Below are 17,234 nucleotides of genomic sequence, written 5' to 3' on the forward strand. Positions count from 1 at the left end.
ACCATCTGTAGTGATTTTGGAGCCCCCCAAAATAAAGTCTGACACTGTTTCCACTCTTTCCCCATCTATTTCCCATGAAGTGATGGGACCAGATGCCATGATCTTAGTTTTCTGAATGTTGAGCTTTAAGCCAACTTGTCCACTCTCCTCTTTCACTTTCATCAAGAGACTTTTTAGTTCCTCTTCACTTTCTGCCATAAGGATGGTGTCAACTGCATATCTGAGGTTACTGATATTCTCCCGACAATCTTGATTCCAGCTTGTGCTTCTTCCAGCCCAGCGTTTCTCATGATGTACTCTGCATAGAAGTTAAATAAGCAGGATGACAATATACAGCCTTGACGTACTCTTTTTCCTATTGTTCCATGTCCAGTTCTAACTGTTGCTTCCTGACCTGCATATAGGTTTCTCAAGAGGCAGGTCAGGTGGTCTGGTATTCCCATCCCTTTTAGAATTTTCCAGTTTATTGTGATCCAACAGTCAAAGGCTTTGGCATACTCAATAAAGCAGAAATAGATGTTTTTCTGGAACTCTCTTGCTTTTTCTGTAATCCAATGGATGTTGGCAATTTGATCCCTGGTTCCTCTGCCTTTTCTAAAACGATCTTGAACATCTGGAAGTTCACGTATTGCTGAAGCCTTGCTTGGAGAATTTTAACATTACTTTACTAGCGTGTGAGATGAGTGCAATTGTGCAGTAGTTTGAACATTCTTTTGCATTGCCTTTCTTTGGGTTTGGAATGAAAACTGACCTTTTCCAGTCCTGTGGCCACTGCTGAATTTTCCAAATTTGCTGACATATTTAGTGCAACACTTTCAGAGCATCATCTTTCAGGATTTGCAATAGCTCAACTGGAATTCTGTCACCTCCACTAGCTTTGTTCGTAGTGATGCTTCCTAAGGCCCACTTGACTTCCCATTCCAGGATGTCTGGCTCTAGGTGAGTGATCACACCGTCATGATTATCTTGGTCGTGAAGATCTTTTTTGTACAGTTCTTCTGTGTATTCTTGCCACCTCTTCTTAATATCTTCTGCTTCCCTACCATTTCTGTCCTTTATTGAGCCCATCTTTGCATGAAATGTTCCCTTGGTAGCTCTAATTTTCTTAAAGAGATCTCTAGTCTTTGCCATTCTGTTGTTTTCCTCTATTTCTTTGCATGGATCACTGAGGAAGGCTTTCTTATCTGTCCTTGCTATTAATTGGAACTCTGCATTCAAATGCATATATCTTTCTTTTTCTCCTTTGCTTTTCACTTCTTTTCTTTTCACAGCTATTTGGAAGGCCTTCTCAGACAGCCCTTTTGTTTTTTTTTTTTTTTTTTTTTTTTTTGCAGTTCTTTTTCTTGGGGATGGTCTTGATTCCTGTCTCCTGTACAATGTCACGAACCTCCATCCATATTTCTTCAGGCACTCTGTCTATCAGATCTAGTCCCTTAAATCTATTTCTCACTTCCACTGTATAGTCATAAGGGATTTGATTTAGGTCATACCTGAATGGTATAATGGTTTTCTCCACTTTCCCCTTCAGCACGTTGCATATATCATGCTACTCCCTTCTGTCATGGAAATTTTCTGCAGGAGAATTAGCTGATAGCATTATGGGGATTATCTTGTACATGAATCCCCCCCCCCTTGCTACCTTTAGAATTATTTCTTCAGATTTAATTTTGCCATTAAAATGTTCTGTTCATTGGTGTGGGCATGTTTGGTTTCATGTTGTTTGCGACACTCTATGATGCTTACTGCACCTTGGCATCTCTTTCATTCTTCAAGTTTGGGAACTTTTCAGCCAAAATTAATTCAAATATTTTTCAGTCCTCTTCTCTTCCTGTTTTCTTTTTGGAATGTTTATCATGCTAATGTTGGCACACTTATTCTCCTAGAGATCTCATAGACTGTTTTCATTTCTTTCATTTATCTTTCTGCTTTAATGATTGGATGATTTCCATTATTATGTCTTCCAGATTACATATGCATTCCTCTGTATCACTTAGTCTAGTACTCATTCCTTCTAGTTTTTTTTTAAATTTCAGATATTGAATTACCTATTTTTAATTGAGTCATTTTCATATTTCCTACTTTTGTCTTAAAATGATCAATTCTTTACTCCAATTCAGTTAACATTTTTATTGTTGTTCAGTCACTAAGTCATGTCTGACTCTTTGGGACCCCATGAACTGAAGCACACCAGGTTCTTTATCCTTTACTACCTCACAGAGTTTGTTTAAATTCATGACCATTGAGTCAATGATGTTATCTAAACATTTCATCCTCTGCCACCGTTTTCACTTTTTGTCTTTAACCTTTCCCAGCACCAGGGTAATTTCCAATGAGTTGGCTCTTTCCATCAGATGGCCAAAGTATTGGAGCTTCAGCTTCAGCATCAGTCCTTCCAGTGAATATTCAGGGTTGATTTCCTTTAGACTGACTAGCTTAATCTCTTTGCAGTCCAAGAGACTCTCAAGCATCTTCTCCAGCACCACAACTCAAAAGTAAAATTTCTTCAGTGATTCAACTTCCTTTATGATCTAACTCTCACATCCATACATGTCTATGGGAAAAATCATAACTTTGACTATACAACATTTGTCAACAAAGTGATATCTAAGCTTTTTAATTCACTAAGTTTACCATAGCTTTCCTTCCAGAACCATGCATCTTTTAATTTCATGGGTACAGTCACCATCCGCAGTGATTTTTGGAGCCCAATAAAAGAAAACCTGTCACTACTTCCACTATTTTATCTTCTATCTGCCATGAAATAATGGAACCAGATATCATGATCTTAGTTTTATTCACGTTGAGTTGCAAAGCCAGCTTTTTCACTTCCTCTTTCACCCTCATCAAGAGGCTCTTTAGCTCCTCATCACTTTCTGCAATTAAAGTAGTATCATCTGCATATCTGAGGTTGTTGGTAATTCTCCCAGCGATCTTGATTCCAGTTTGTGCATCATCCAGCCCATACTTTTCCATGATATACTCTCATAGAAAGTGAATAAGCAAGGTGACAGTATGCAGCCTTGTCATACTCCTTTCCAATTTGGAACCAGCCAATTGTTTCATGTGCAGTTCTAACTGTTGCTTCTTGACCTGCATACACGTTCCTCAGAATACAGGTAAGGTGGTCTCATATACTCATCTCTAAGAATTTCCCACAGTTTATTGTGATCCACACAGTCAAAGGCTTTAGCATAATCAATGAAGCAGAAGTAGATGTTTTTCTGGAATTCTCTTACTTTTCATATTATCCAATGAATGTTGGCAATTTGATCTCTGCCTTTTCTAAACCCCACTTGTACATCTGAAAGTTCTAAATTCACATACTGCTGAAGACTAGCTTTAAGGACTTTGAGCATAAAATTACTAGCATGTGAAATGACTGCAATATTATGGTAGTTTGAACAATCTTTTGCATTGCCCTTATTTGAGATTGAGCTTCCCTGGTGGCTCAGATGGTAAAGCGTCTGCCTGCAGTGCAGGAGACCCAGGTTCGATCCCTGGGTTGGGAAGATCCCCTGGAGAAGGAAATGGCAACCCACTCCAGTACTCTTGCCTGGAAAATTCCATGGACTGAGGAGCCTGGTGGGCTACAGTCCATGGGGTCGCAAAGAGTTGGACACGACTGAGCGACTTTACTTTATTTGAGATTAGAATGAAACCTGAGCTTTTCCAGTCCTGTGGCCACTGCTGAATTTTCCAAATTTGCTGACATTGAGTGCAGCACTTTAACAATGTCATCTTTTAGGAATTTAAATAGCTCCTGTGTATTCTTGCCACCTTTTCTTAATCTCTTCTGCTTATGTTAGGTCCTTACCATTTCTGTCCTTTGTCATGTCAATCCTTACATGAAATGTTCTCTTGATATCTCCAATTTTCAAGAGACCTGTAACCTTTCCCATCTGTTGTTTTTCTCTATTTGCATTGTTCACTTAATAAAGCCTTCATATCTCTCCTTTCCATTCTCTGGAAATCTGCATTTGGTTTGTTATATCTTCTCCATTCTCCTTTGTCTTTGGCTTTTCTTCTTGCCTCAGCTATTTACAAAGCCTTCTCAGAACCATTTTGCCTTCTTGCATTTATTTTTCTTTGGGATAGTTTTGGTCACTGATTCCTGTACAGTGTTACAAAACTTAGCCCATATTTCTTCCAAAAATGGACAAATTTCTAGAAATGTACTGTTTTCCAAGAGTGAACCAGGAAGAAATAGAAAATGAACAGATAAATTACCAGTAATTGAAATTAAGCAGTAATTATAAAAATTCCATGAAACAAAATTTCAGAATCAGATGGCTTTGCAGAGAAATTCTAGCAATCATATAAAAAAAAGTTAACACTTATCCTTCTCAAATTGTTCAAGAAAATTGCAGAGGAAGGAAAACGTCTGAACTGACTCTACAAAACCAGAATCACCCTGATACCAAAAGTAGACAAAGACTTTTTAAAAAAGAAAATGCAAGTTAATATCACTAATGAACCGAGATGCAAAAACCCTCATCAAAATATTTGCAAACAGAATGCAACAATAGGCAGCATATTAAAAAGCAGAGACATTACTTTTCAGACAAAGGTCCATCTAGTCAAAGCTATGGTTTTTCCAGTAGTCATGTATGGATGTGAGAGTTGGACCATAAAGAAAGCTGAACATTGAAGAATTGATACTTTTGAACTGTGGTATTGGAGAAGACTCTTGCAAGTCCCTTGGATATCAAGGAGATCCAACCAGTCAATCATAAAGGAAATCAGTCTTGAATATTCACTGGAAGGACTGATGCTGAAACTCCAATACTTTGGCCACCTGATGTGAAAAACTGACTCATTTGAAAAGACCCTGATATTGGGAACGATTGAAGGGGACCACAGAGAATGAGATGGTTGAATGACATCGCAGACTTGATGGACATGAGTTTGAGCAAGCTCCGGGAATTCGTAATGGACAGAGAAACCTCGAGTGCTGCAATGCATGGGGTCACAAAGAGTCAGACAGGACTTAGCAACTGAACAGCAACAAGGGGACAGTGACTGGCAGGTGAAAAGTCAACAGTGATAGACTGGGGTGTGAACAATGCTGCAGTAATGCAGACTAGGGGTGTGCTTCCCTCAGGAAGTACTTAGAAAACTGGTACTTAGAAAACTGAGCAGTTATATGTCAAAGACTGAATCTATAACATTTGCTAACACCATAAACAGAAATAAAGTCAAAATTTATTTGAACCTACATGTGAAACCAGGAATAATAAAATTCCTAGGGGAAAAAAAAAAAAACATAACCAGAAGACTCTTTGACATAATTAACTAGTAATATTATATTTTCATTTGTTTCCTGAAGCAAACAAAAGCAAAATAAAGAAACAGGATGTAATTAAACTTAAAAGCTTTTGCACATTAAAGGAAACCATTAATGAAATGAAAAAGCAACCTACCTAATTGAGAGTATCTTTTCAAATGATATGACCAACAATGGGTTAATATGCAAGATATATAAACAGGTAGTACAACTCAATATCAAAAAACAAAGAGGGCGGTCATAAGATGGCTGAGGAATAGGATGGGGAGACCACTTTCTCCCCTACAAATTCATCAAAAGAACATTTGAATGCTGAGCAAATTCCATGAAACAACTTCTGAACAGTGGCAGAGAACATCAGGCACCCAGAAAGGCAGTCCATTATCTTCGAAAGGAGGTAGGACAAAATATAAAAGATAAAAAGAGAGATAAAAGAGTTAGGAATGGGTACCAGGCCCGGGAAGGGAGTCTTTAAAGAGAAGTTTTGAAACACCAGGAAACCTCTCACCGGCGGGTCTGTGGGGAGTTTTGGAGTCTCAGAGGGCAACATAACCAGGAGGGAAAAATAAATAAATAAATAAATAAATAAATAAAACCCACAGATTACGTGCCTAACGGCAGCTCTCAGCAGAGAAGTAGCCCAGATGCTTGCATTCACCACCAGCAAGCAGGGGCTGAACAGGGAGGAGCAGGCTGCATTACTTAGGGAAGGACCGCCTGAATGACCTGAGGGCAATCTGAGGGAGCTAATGTGAGATAGCAACCTAAACTGTGGGACAGCCAGAGAGAGAGAGGAAGAAAAAAACAAAGAACCCTATTAATGAGTGGGCATAAGTCCTGAATAGACTTTTTTTTTTTTTTCCAAACAAGAAAAAACTGCAAATGGCCAATTGGTACATGAAACAATACTCAAAATTATTAAAATTCATCAAAAAAATGAAAGTCAAAATCACAATGAGATATCACTTAAAACCTGTCATAATGACTTTCATCAAAAAGACCACAAATAACAAATGTTTGTGAGAAAATTGAACCAGTGTACAATGTTGGTGGGAATGTAATCTGGTTTAGACACTTTGAAAACATTATGGGGTTTCCTGAAACAATTAAAATATAGTACAGTAATTCCACTTCTGGCTACATATCCAAAAATAAAATGGAATGTACTGTATGATATCATTTATAAGTGGAATATAAAAAAATAACAAACAAATTAGTGAATGTAACAAGAAGGAAACAGACTCACATATGTGGAGAAGAAACTAGTGATTATCAGTGGGGAGAGGGAAGTGGAGAGGGCCATAATAGGGGTATGTGATTAAGGGATGCAAAATACTTTATGTAAAATAAGGTTCAAGAATATATTGTACATAATTGGGAATTTAGGTAATATTTGATAATAAGTATAAAGTATATTATAATCTTTAAAAATTGTTCAGCACTGTTATACATATGAATTATATAATATTGGTAATCAACTATATCTCAGTTAAAATTATAAATAATAAAAAAGCTTTTTTTTTTTCCTTCACATAGTATTTCTTCAAACGCTTCCATTTTTTATGTAGTTCTGAGTTCCTAGCATATATAATTTTCCTTTTCTTCAGATAACTTTTTACATTATTAGAAGGGATGTGGCCTTGGGTGTGATGGAAAACAAAGAGCAAGGCCCAATATAAAAGAGGCGAAACTGATACCTTGGGGGACCTGTATAACAGAGAAGGGCTTATCTATTTATTCTTCCCAGTAAGAAGAGGAAGCAGTAGGTAGAAAACATAAAAAAATACAGGCAAGTGTAACAGAGGGGTGTGTGGTGGCTATTTATATGGTGTTGTTTGATGAGTGCTAGGAAGGTTCTGCAGTCCATGGGGTCGTGAAGAGTCGGACACGACTGAGCGACTTGACTTTCACTTTTCACTTTCATGCATTGGAGAAGGAAATGGCAACCCACTCCAGTGTTCTTGCCTGGAGAATCCCAGGGGCAGGAGAGCCTGGTGGGCTGACGTCTATGGGGTCGCACAGAGTCGGACACGACTGAAGTGACTTAGCAGTAGTAGTAGCAGGAAGGTTCTCTGCCCCCAGATTTCTCTCTTACATACATGGAATTCTACTCTCAGTGATTCATTTTTTCCAGGAACTTAGCAGTGGATTTTGCAGAGAAGACTGACTTATTGGCTTGAAAGGAAGTTCTCTGAATCTTGTAACTCTATGTGAAGAACTGAGGAAGAACTTGGGAAATAAATCTCAGAGACGTAAGGGGCCTTGGAGAGATACAGATTATGTTTATGAAAGAAATAAATGAGAACCCTCCCCTCACTTTTTGCTGAGAGGTGCTCTTTATATTCACAATACAGTGTCCAGATCAGCAGCATTGGCATCAGTTGGTAACTTGTTAAAAATGCAAAATCTCAAGTCCTACTACATACCTACTGAATCAGAATTTGCATTTTAATAAGATCCTCACATTATTCAGGGCTTCCCTTGTGGCTCAGACAGTAAAGGATCTGCCTGTAATGCAGGAGACCTGGGTTTGATCGCTAGATTGGGAAGATCCCCTGGAGAAGGGAATGGCTACCTACTCCAGCATTCTTGACTGGAGAATTCCATGGACAGAAGAGCCTGGGGACAGAAAAGCCTACAGTCCATGGGGTCACAAAGAGTCAGACACACCTGAGAAACTAGCACTTCACTTTCATATTATTTATGTACACATTCAAATGTGAGAAGCTAGAGTTTTTCATAGTTATAGTTCCTTTATTTCCATTGTTACATAGTATTTCATTGTCTGGATATACTACAACTTTTTTTAATTGAAGTATAGTTGACTTACAATATTATATTAGTTTTGCACATACAACATAGTAACTTGATACTTTTATAGATTATACTCCATGCAATTTTATCATAAAATATTTACTATATTATTTGTGCTATACATTACATCCTAGTAACTTATTTTACACCTAGTAGTTTGTACCACTTAATCTCATTCACATATTTTGCCCCTCCCCTAAACCTTTTCCTTTCTAGTAACCACTAGTGTCTTTCTGATTTGTTGTATTTGTTCATTTGTTTTATTTTTTATAATCCACATAAAAGTGGATAAAGTATTTTTCATTCTCTAAGCATAATACCTTCTAGGTCCATCTATGTTGTTACACATGGTATATTTTCATTCCTTCAACAGCTGATATCACATCTTCTTATCCATTCATTGGTTGATGGACATTTACTACTACAAGCTAGAAACTTCTAAAGTAACAAAGGAGCCTGTAGTGGTCACAATTTGGTTCCTTCGAGCCTCAGTATCTTCTTGGAATGTTCTCATTTATGCCCTGATGTTGTTCCCACTGTCATTCCTAGAACATAGCCAAAACCTAGACACAGACAGACCCTGGGGCTCTCTGTTGAGATTCATTAATAAGAAAGTTAAAGAAAGGTAAACAAAAAACTAATCAATGAATTAATTACAAACAATGTACATAATAACAGGTTTTCAAAGTTCATCTTTGTATAAATATAACATTAGTAATTTTTTTCCTGTGTGAAACAGTCAACACAATAGTCTGTTGAGAGAATATGAAATACAGGTTTCTGATTCTACAAATGTAATATATGTAGAATATTACAGTTACCCTTTTCTCAAGGTAACTAATTCCCTTCTTGCCCCAGATGGGCTGGCTTTGCTTTTCAATTACTTCACTAGGGTTTTACTCCCCTTCAGGTTCCTCCCAGCAAAATGAGGTGGGCAGTATCTTATCTCTTGCTACATGGCAGTTGGTGATGGACAGGGAAGCCTAGCATGCTGCAGTCCATGGGGTCACAAAGAGTCAGACACAACTGAGTGACTGAACTGAACTGAACATGGCAATGGTTTTCCATGAGTAAGAACAGACACAAAAGACCTTCACTTTTCATTCTTAAGCCCTAGTTCCCAAACTCTGTGTGCCTCAGAATTACTGAGGGTACTTGTTACAGATGTATATTTCTTAGTTCCAACTACCAGGGTTTCTGTATTAGGTGGCTATGACTCAGGTGTGCTATACCGTACTTTGAGAATATTGTCTTAGGGGAAAGATGCTATCCAAATGAGAGACAGAGTTTTAATTAACAATGTTTCTTCCTTTCTCTGGACTTCAATGTTTCTATCAGTATTTACTATTTAGGGTTGGCTGGACCATATGTTTCCCATGGTCTTTTATATTTTCATTAGCCCATAGATTGTATACGCAAAGTAGTCAGTGTGTACACTATGACAAAGGCAGTGCCAGTGCTGTGAAAACTAAGAAAAATGACTGAGTCCAAATATGAAAGAGGGCCCAACAAACCAGGAATGTGGTTAGGTGAGCAGATTGCAGAGGGGTTGAAGGAGCTGGTGCTTTACACATTCAACAGAGGAAACTCAGGGAGATGCCATCTTTGGCTTCAGGAGCTGTAATATAGTGAAGAAAGAGCAGATAGGGCCTCTGTGGCTCTACCCATGTATGCATAGAAGGGAAAGTGTGAGAATATTAAGTATTTAGTGAATACTTAATATGCTTACCTGAAATCTATAGGGTGACATATTTCAGCTTCACACAAACACAACATTTCTGATGATGAAATGTACTGTCATAAGGTTAATGAACTCTCCATTACTGAAGGGTGAAAGCTAATTTTTGCTTTATGGGAGTACCACACATGCTTGCATGCTAAGTTGCTTCAGTTGTGTCTGACTCTTTGTGACCCTATGGATGTAGCCCACCAGGCTCATTTGTCTGTGGGGTTCTCCAGGCAGGAATATTGGAGTGGGTTACCATGCCCTTCTCCAGGGAATCTTCCCGACCCAGGGATCAAACCCGCATCTCCTGCAGCTCCTGCATTGTAGGTGGATTCTTTACTACTGAGCCACCAGGAAAGCCCCATGGGAGTGTCATATTTAAACATTAGATAGTGACAAATGCTGGCAAAGGTTGTTGAGGAGTGGGGAGAAAAGAGGGTCAAATGAGATGGTTTTTAAGGTCCTTTGTCAAAGTACTAAGTACCAGTGAAGTTAGCCTTTGACATTCCTGCTTCACTTTTCTGTACCCACTTGGCCCCGAATCCCTTGTGCTACCTGCCTAGCCTACTAGGGGCATACAGTAAGGCTACAGAGACTTTAGCAACCCTCTTTCCTCTCCAGAGTTATTTTGCCGCAGGTTCTGGACCCCTCTGACATCAGAAAAATCTAGGAAATCCTAAACAATTACCAGCATCCTGTCTGAGGATGCCCAATTCTATGTTTTCTGGTATGTAGAAAGGATGCAGTTTTATGTCATTGTCTATGTGTGTGTGTGTGCATGAAAGAGACAAAAAATGAATAATAATAACATTACAATAGTATAGATGTTAAAACTGTAAAATTGGCTTGAATTTTAAGCAAAAAAGGCTGAAGCATTCAGAAACTCTCATCTGGGGACTGTCTGACTCTTTAATTCTGTGTGGACTGCTGAAAGAGGAAAGTGTGAGGAAAGGCAGGCTTGAAGAGTACTGAAAGGCATCCTGGGATGAGAGTTGCCCTGCTACTAAGGACCTCAGGTAAATTGCCTTCTTTCTCTGGTTCTTAGTACCACCATCTGTAATGTGAAGTTGTTGGCTCAATGGTACATGGCAAGAGAATTGGGGCCAGCACCTGCTCCCTCATGGTCATATAAGATGGTAACATCTCCATTAGTCATATCTCCAATTCTCAAAATACTCACATGGCAGGGCTACATGGGCCCTATAAGACCGTTAGAAAAGCAGCAGAGGGTAGTGATTAAGAGATTAAGAAATCGCAAGCTTTCAGGTGGTCCTGGATAGCAGTCTTGACTCTTCTACCTAGGAGCTATGTGTCTTTGGGCAAGTCACTTAATTTCTGTTTTCTATCTGTAAAATGAGAGCCGAATAGCACCTGTATTACAGGATTTTAAGGATGGTCAAGGAAAACAGTGATCGACAGTACTCAGAAATTTGTGCCACAAAGTAAAGGCTGAATAAATGGTAGCTATTATTGTTACCATTATCTCATCCCTGCTCCTGGTGCCTTGGGCTTTCATCAACATTGCACTGTGGACAGGAGTTGTGTTGCTTAAGCAGGAACAAGTTTGAAAATTATGGCCATCACTACAAGGAGAAGCTGCCTCTTCCTCTGTCCTTCTTGAAGTGTGAGACATTTGGGAGTGGTGCCTTCTGTTTCTGTGGACTCTGAGTTGGGGCTTATTCTTTCTGTTGGGCTAGGCACAACCACACAGCTGGGTCTCCTGCTACTCATGCTTACAGTGTTGCTGTGCCCTTGCTGGTTTAAAGAATATGAACTGAAGGCAGTGGGCTGTTTTCCTCTGGCTGGGAATTTGGCCAAAGGACACAGGAAATCCAACTAGGGTGGGGCCAGGCTTTCTAGCTGGTAAGAAGGAACAATAGGAAGAGAGGGCTTTAACTGGGATTTCTGAATAGGGAAAAAATAGAAGAAAGATGAACTGACAGAGGGGAGTTCCATGAAGACTCAGGTCCACACCTGCACTATTTGGTCCACATTCTAATGTTAGCCCAGTGTCTTCTGAACTGATACACCAGTTTCCTGTATGTATTTGAAAATGGTGCTTCTTGGCAGGTCAGTGAACTGCAATTATGGAGAATATGCATGCAAGCATGCATTCACTACATACTGAATGACAATATAGTAGAATCGTTAGGAACAGGACTCTGCAGCTAGACTGTCTGGGTTTGAACTTTTACTCCAAAACTTACCAGTTGTATTATTTTACTTCTCTGTGCCTCAGTTTCTTCATCAGTAAAATACAAATAATACTACCTACCTTGTAGTCTTTTTCTGAGCATTAAGTGAGTTAATAGTGAAAGGCACATACAGCAGTGCCTGACACACAGTAACAACTCCACAAGTGTTTACCATCACCATTAAGTCAATAAGCAGTTCAATCAATAATTTAAGGAGGGAAGTTCAAAAGGGAGGAAGTATATCTATGCTTAGGACTGATTCACATTGTTGAAAGGCAGAAACCAACACAACATTGTAAAGCAATTATTCTCCTATTAAAAACAAATTTAGAAAACTTTAAAAAATTAAAAAAGTATTTAGTCTTCAGTCAATGCTTACTCTGTGCCATATTGGGTAGAGAACATAAAAGTGATGTATAGGATGTGGCACTTGCTCTCGAAGTCCTTATATCTAGTAGTGTTATGCAAAGAGCTTTGAATGATGGGGCAGAAGACCTGAGTTTGAGACCTTGCTCTGCTGTCGCTGCTGCTGTCACTTCAGTCGTGCCCGACTCTGTGTGACCCCATTGACGGCAGCCCACCAGGCTCCCCCATCCCTGGGATTCTCCAGGCAAGAACACTGGAGTGGGTTGCCATTTCCTTCTCCAATGCATGAAAGTGAAAAGTGAAAACTGAAAGTGAAGTTGCTCAGTCGTATCAACTCTTAGCAACCCCGTGGACTGCAGCCTACCAGCTCCTCCATTCCTTGGGATTTTCCAGGCAAGAGTACTGGAGTGGGGTGCCATTGCCTTCTCCAGACCTTGCTGTACAACTTACAAATCTAGAGTAGTAGGTTGAAATGGAGGTAATCTGGCTTAACACTGTCCTCCTCCTGCCATGTAATATGTAAAGTCCCCTAATGCCTGCTAGAAAAAGACAATCAAATTCTAATTGAAACCTTCAGAACAAGGACTCACTCCATATCCAGGTTAGCCATGACACATTACTTGACTACTCTATGCCTCAGTTTCTCATCTGTTCAGATCAGTTCAGTTCAGTCGCTTAGTCGTATCCGACTCTTTGCGACCCCATGAATCACAGCACGCCAGGCCTCCCTGTCCATCACCAACTCCCGGAGTTCACTCAGACTCATGTCCATCGAGTCAGTGATGCCATCCAGCCATCTCATCCTCTGTCGTCCCCTTCTCCTCCTGCTGCCAACCCCTCCCAGCATCAGAGTCTTTTCCAATGAGTCAACTCTTCGCATGAGGTGGCCAAAGTACTGGAGTTTCAGCTTTAGCATCATTCCTTCCAAAGAAATCCCAGGGCTGATCTCCTTCAGAATGGACTGGTTGGATCTCCTTTCAGTCCAAGGGACTCTCAAGAGTCTGCTCCAATACCACAGTTCAAAAGCATCAATTCTTTGGCACTCAGCCTTCTTCACAGTCCAACTCTCACATCCATACATGACCACAGGAAAAGCCATAGCCTTGACTAGACGAACCTTTGTTGGCAAAGTAATGTCTCTGCTTTTGAATATGCTATCTAGGTTGGTCATAACTTTCCTTCCAAGGAGTAAGCATCTTTTAATTTCGTGGCTGCAGTCACCATCTGCAGTGATTTTGGAGCACAGAAAAATAAAGTCTGACACTGTTTCCCCATCTATTTCCCATGAAGTGATGGGACCAGATGCCATGATCTTTGTTTTCTGAATGTTGAGCTTTAAGCCAAATTTTTCACTCTCCACTTTCACTTTCCTCAAGAGGCTTTTTAGTTCCTCTTCACTTTCTGCCATAAGGGTGGTGTCATCTGCACATCTGAGGTTATTGATATTTCTCCCGGCAATCTTGATTCCAGCTTGTGCTTCTTCCAGTCCAGCGTTTCTCATGATGTACTATGCATAGAATGATGGCAGATAATATGTACATTAGAAGCTTGTTGTGAACATCAAAAGAAAGAATATTTGTGAATCTGTTAATCACCCTAAGACTTTAATAGTCTTTTCATTAGGGTCAAGGAACATCATTGCAAAGTAGATGTAAGATTGGAAGTCTTTCAAAGGGGGCATCAGTCCTTTAGATTAATATTCAGGGTTGATTTCCTTTAAGATTGACTAATTTTATCTCCTTCCTGTCCAATGGACTCTCAAGAGTCTTCTCTAGAACCACAGAAAGAGCCAACTCATTGGAAAAGACCCTGATGCTGGGAAAGATTGATGGCAGGAAGAAAAGGGAGTGACAGAGGATGAGATGGTTGGATGACACCACTGACTCAATGGTTAGTTTGAGCAAACTCTGGGAGATAGCAAAGGGCAGGGAAGCCTGGTGTGCTGCAGTCCATGGGCTCATAAAGAGTCGACATAACTTAGTGACTGAACAACAACAGCAAAAGGGGCAAGAGAAGTTTATTCTCCCATCTTGTGATACATGTGTGTAGGGGATGGGTGGCTATGTATTAATCACCAGAGCTAAGATGAGAAGCAGAAGGTGGAACTTACATTATTCTTGGGAGTAGAGCTAAAGAGGATTTTCATAGCTTGGTGGGCTGGGGATCAGGGTGGGGAGAAGAGAAGCTGTGCTGTCAGCTTTCAGCACCCACAGAGATGCACCTGTGCTGACTGCTAGACTGTGACAAAGAGAGGTATGGCAGCTGGAACTTGTCTACAGGGAACTGACTGTAGGCTCATGTACCAGGTCTGGCACACTCCCAAAGGTTTGCAACTTTTTGACTGACACATGGATCCCTGCCTTTGCCCAGAGGCATGCTGCCACATCAAGTTGCCAAATGTTTGTGGCAACCAGAGTGTAGTCTCAGGTTATCAGTTACTAAGGACTGTCTGATTGTGTTCTCAACATCTCTGTCAACAGGATAAAGGAAAGGAAGGAGGAGGGAAGCAGTTCTAAAGGACACATCTTTAGAGCTCACCCCAAAGCTCCTGTATTTGAGAAATATGATACAAAGCCCCCTCCCTATCACATTCTGAGCCTACCTAACAAATACAGATTTCTATCACTACTTTTAGGGTGCTGACAGGCTGACCCTTGATGCCACTGGATATGCCCAGTGCATCAGAAATAAGAGGGATTGGTGCAAACATTATTAATTGAGCCTTGGAATACTTGGTCATGTTGCTGATGTATCTTAAGTCTGGGACCATGAAGCAGTGAGTAGCATGAGGATAGTGTTAGACACTTAATGCCATGAATAAACTAGCATGTACCCAGTCCTTTTCTGGACATAGTAGATTACTAGGAAAAAGTCTCACTCCTAGCCTCCAGGAGACTCCCTCCATGGGACTATGCCCCAAGAGGGACAGTTCAGCATAGCAGGCAAGGTTCTGAGCTACAAACAATAGAAATCAACTCTGATTTAGTCATTCAAGGAATGGCAAAAAGGAAACAGTCATATATGGACAACAGATTGAGGCCAGCCCTGGGAACATAACCTGAGTCTGACAGGCTCCAAAGCCCATTCTCTATCTATGTCCATGGAGTAGCAATAGTAAAAATAGTTCATAATTGTGTAAATTTTACAAGTTTACATATTGTTCTATTAAAATCATTTTATGTTATTATGATTACTCGATCTGCACAAATAAAGCTTGGAGTACACAGGGAAGGTATTATTTTGACCATTCTCTAGATGAGGTAAATGAGGTTCAACAGGATTGGATACTACAGCCAAGATTTCAAATCAGGGTTTCTACTCCAAATCTGATATTCTTTTCCTTATACGTGTCATGGATCCCTCTGACTATATAAGTAAAGGAGTTGGCCCACTTGGTGCTGATCCCAAGAATCATAATTAGGGGAAAGCAAGTATAGGAAGACAGATGACACAAAAAAGAAGGTCCTAGCTAAAAGTTTCATCATAGAGGACTGCTTCAAGAATGAGTGAGCTCCTCAACACCAGGCAATAAAGACTGAAGATTGCTTGCTGGAACAGAATGGAGTATCTGTCTGAGTCTCTTAACACTTCCTGTAATTGGCTTTTACCAATCAAGACTGGCCTTAAGATACCTACTCAGTGTTTCAAGCATCCCAGAAACAGAGGCCATTTATCTTTGTTTCCCTGACTTCAGTCCACCTAATTAACTTCTCCACAAATTTGTGGGTGGTTTTCTATGCCTTTTTCTCCGAGCTGAACCATCTGTTTCTTCTCAGCCTCTCTTCTAGGATCAACAAGCTTGTCTGATACCTTTTTGTTTTCCTTTTTCCTGATTATTGCCTTTGTAACTTTACCTGTGGAATGGTTCTCATATAAGATATTGTTGTCATCTCCTCCTCTTGCTGCTTCTTTGCTCCCTTTAACATACTCAAAATTACTCCCAGCTCTAATTATCTCTACCCACTCCCCAAGCCATCCTAGAGCTCCAAAACATGGTCTCAAGGTTTCCCAAATAGTAATTTCCTCTTCAGTGCATTCACATCTTTTCCCCACCCCTCCATTCTGACTTTTAAACTCCTCTAGTATCCTCACACTAGTCACCTGAGGTGATTAGGTCAAGAATTCTTCCCAAATTTGACATGGGGAAACTAAGGTCCCAAGGAGGTAGGATGAGCAAGTTCCTCTAGCATGGGCATTGGTGATTTTTTCTGTGAAGGACTGGATTGTAAATATTTTAGGCTTCAGGGCCACTGTGGTCTTTATCATTCCTTCTCCTCTTGCTCATCTTTCTCCTTCAACAATTTAAAAAGTGAAAATCATTCTTCCCTAAGGGCCTTTCAAAAACAGGCCCCTGACTGCATTTTGCCCAAACTTGGTAGTCTATCAACACTTACTATAAAGAATCCTTCCCATCTAGTATTTAACAATCTTCACTTTCAAGAAGTTCTCTTCAACATCTAACTCTTGTTTCCACTTGTGTATTTTAAGACAATTCAACTTTGGTAAAATTTTTCTGTAAAAAGTTTGTTATTGTTGTTGCTATTTTCCAAAGTGCTCATGAAAGTGTGTTGTTGAACCGTGAAAGATGCTGGGATTCTTGGCCTCTGGAGGAGAGTAATTCAATCCAGGGCCAGTGACAAGGCTTGATCGCTCAGAGCTTTTGTGTAATAAAGTTTTATTAAAGTATAAAAGAGATAGAGAAAGATATAAACATCAGAAGGGGACAGAAAGAGTGTGCTCCTGCTACACTTTAACAGTATGTTATATACTTATCAGTAAGCTGTTAATTAGAGAAAAGAGATGTCTCAAAACTCAGAGTGGCACCAGGCCCCTCACCCACAACATGCAT

The 17,234-nt window shown here is 39.9% G+C and overlaps 1 protein-coding gene and 1 non-coding gene across 4 annotated transcripts in view; both read left to right on the forward strand.

Annotated features, from left to right (window-relative positions):
* ARHGEF9 (Cdc42 guanine nucleotide exchange factor 9) overlaps positions 1-17,234 on the forward strand; it is a 547,099-nt gene that overhangs the window by 170,672 nt on the left and 359,193 nt on the right. The window lies entirely within an intron of this gene.
* Positions 3,438-3,509, forward strand: TRNAC-GCA (transfer RNA cysteine (anticodon GCA)). Its single transcript has one exon. It is a non-coding gene; the product is annotated as a tRNA-Cys (tRNA).

The sequence above is a fragment of the Bubalus kerabau genome, chromosome X (assembly GCF_029407905.1).
Source record: "Bubalus kerabau isolate K-KA32 ecotype Philippines breed swamp buffalo chromosome X, PCC_UOA_SB_1v2, whole genome shotgun sequence".
Lineage (NCBI taxonomy): Eukaryota > Metazoa > Chordata > Mammalia > Artiodactyla > Bovidae > Bubalus > Bubalus kerabau.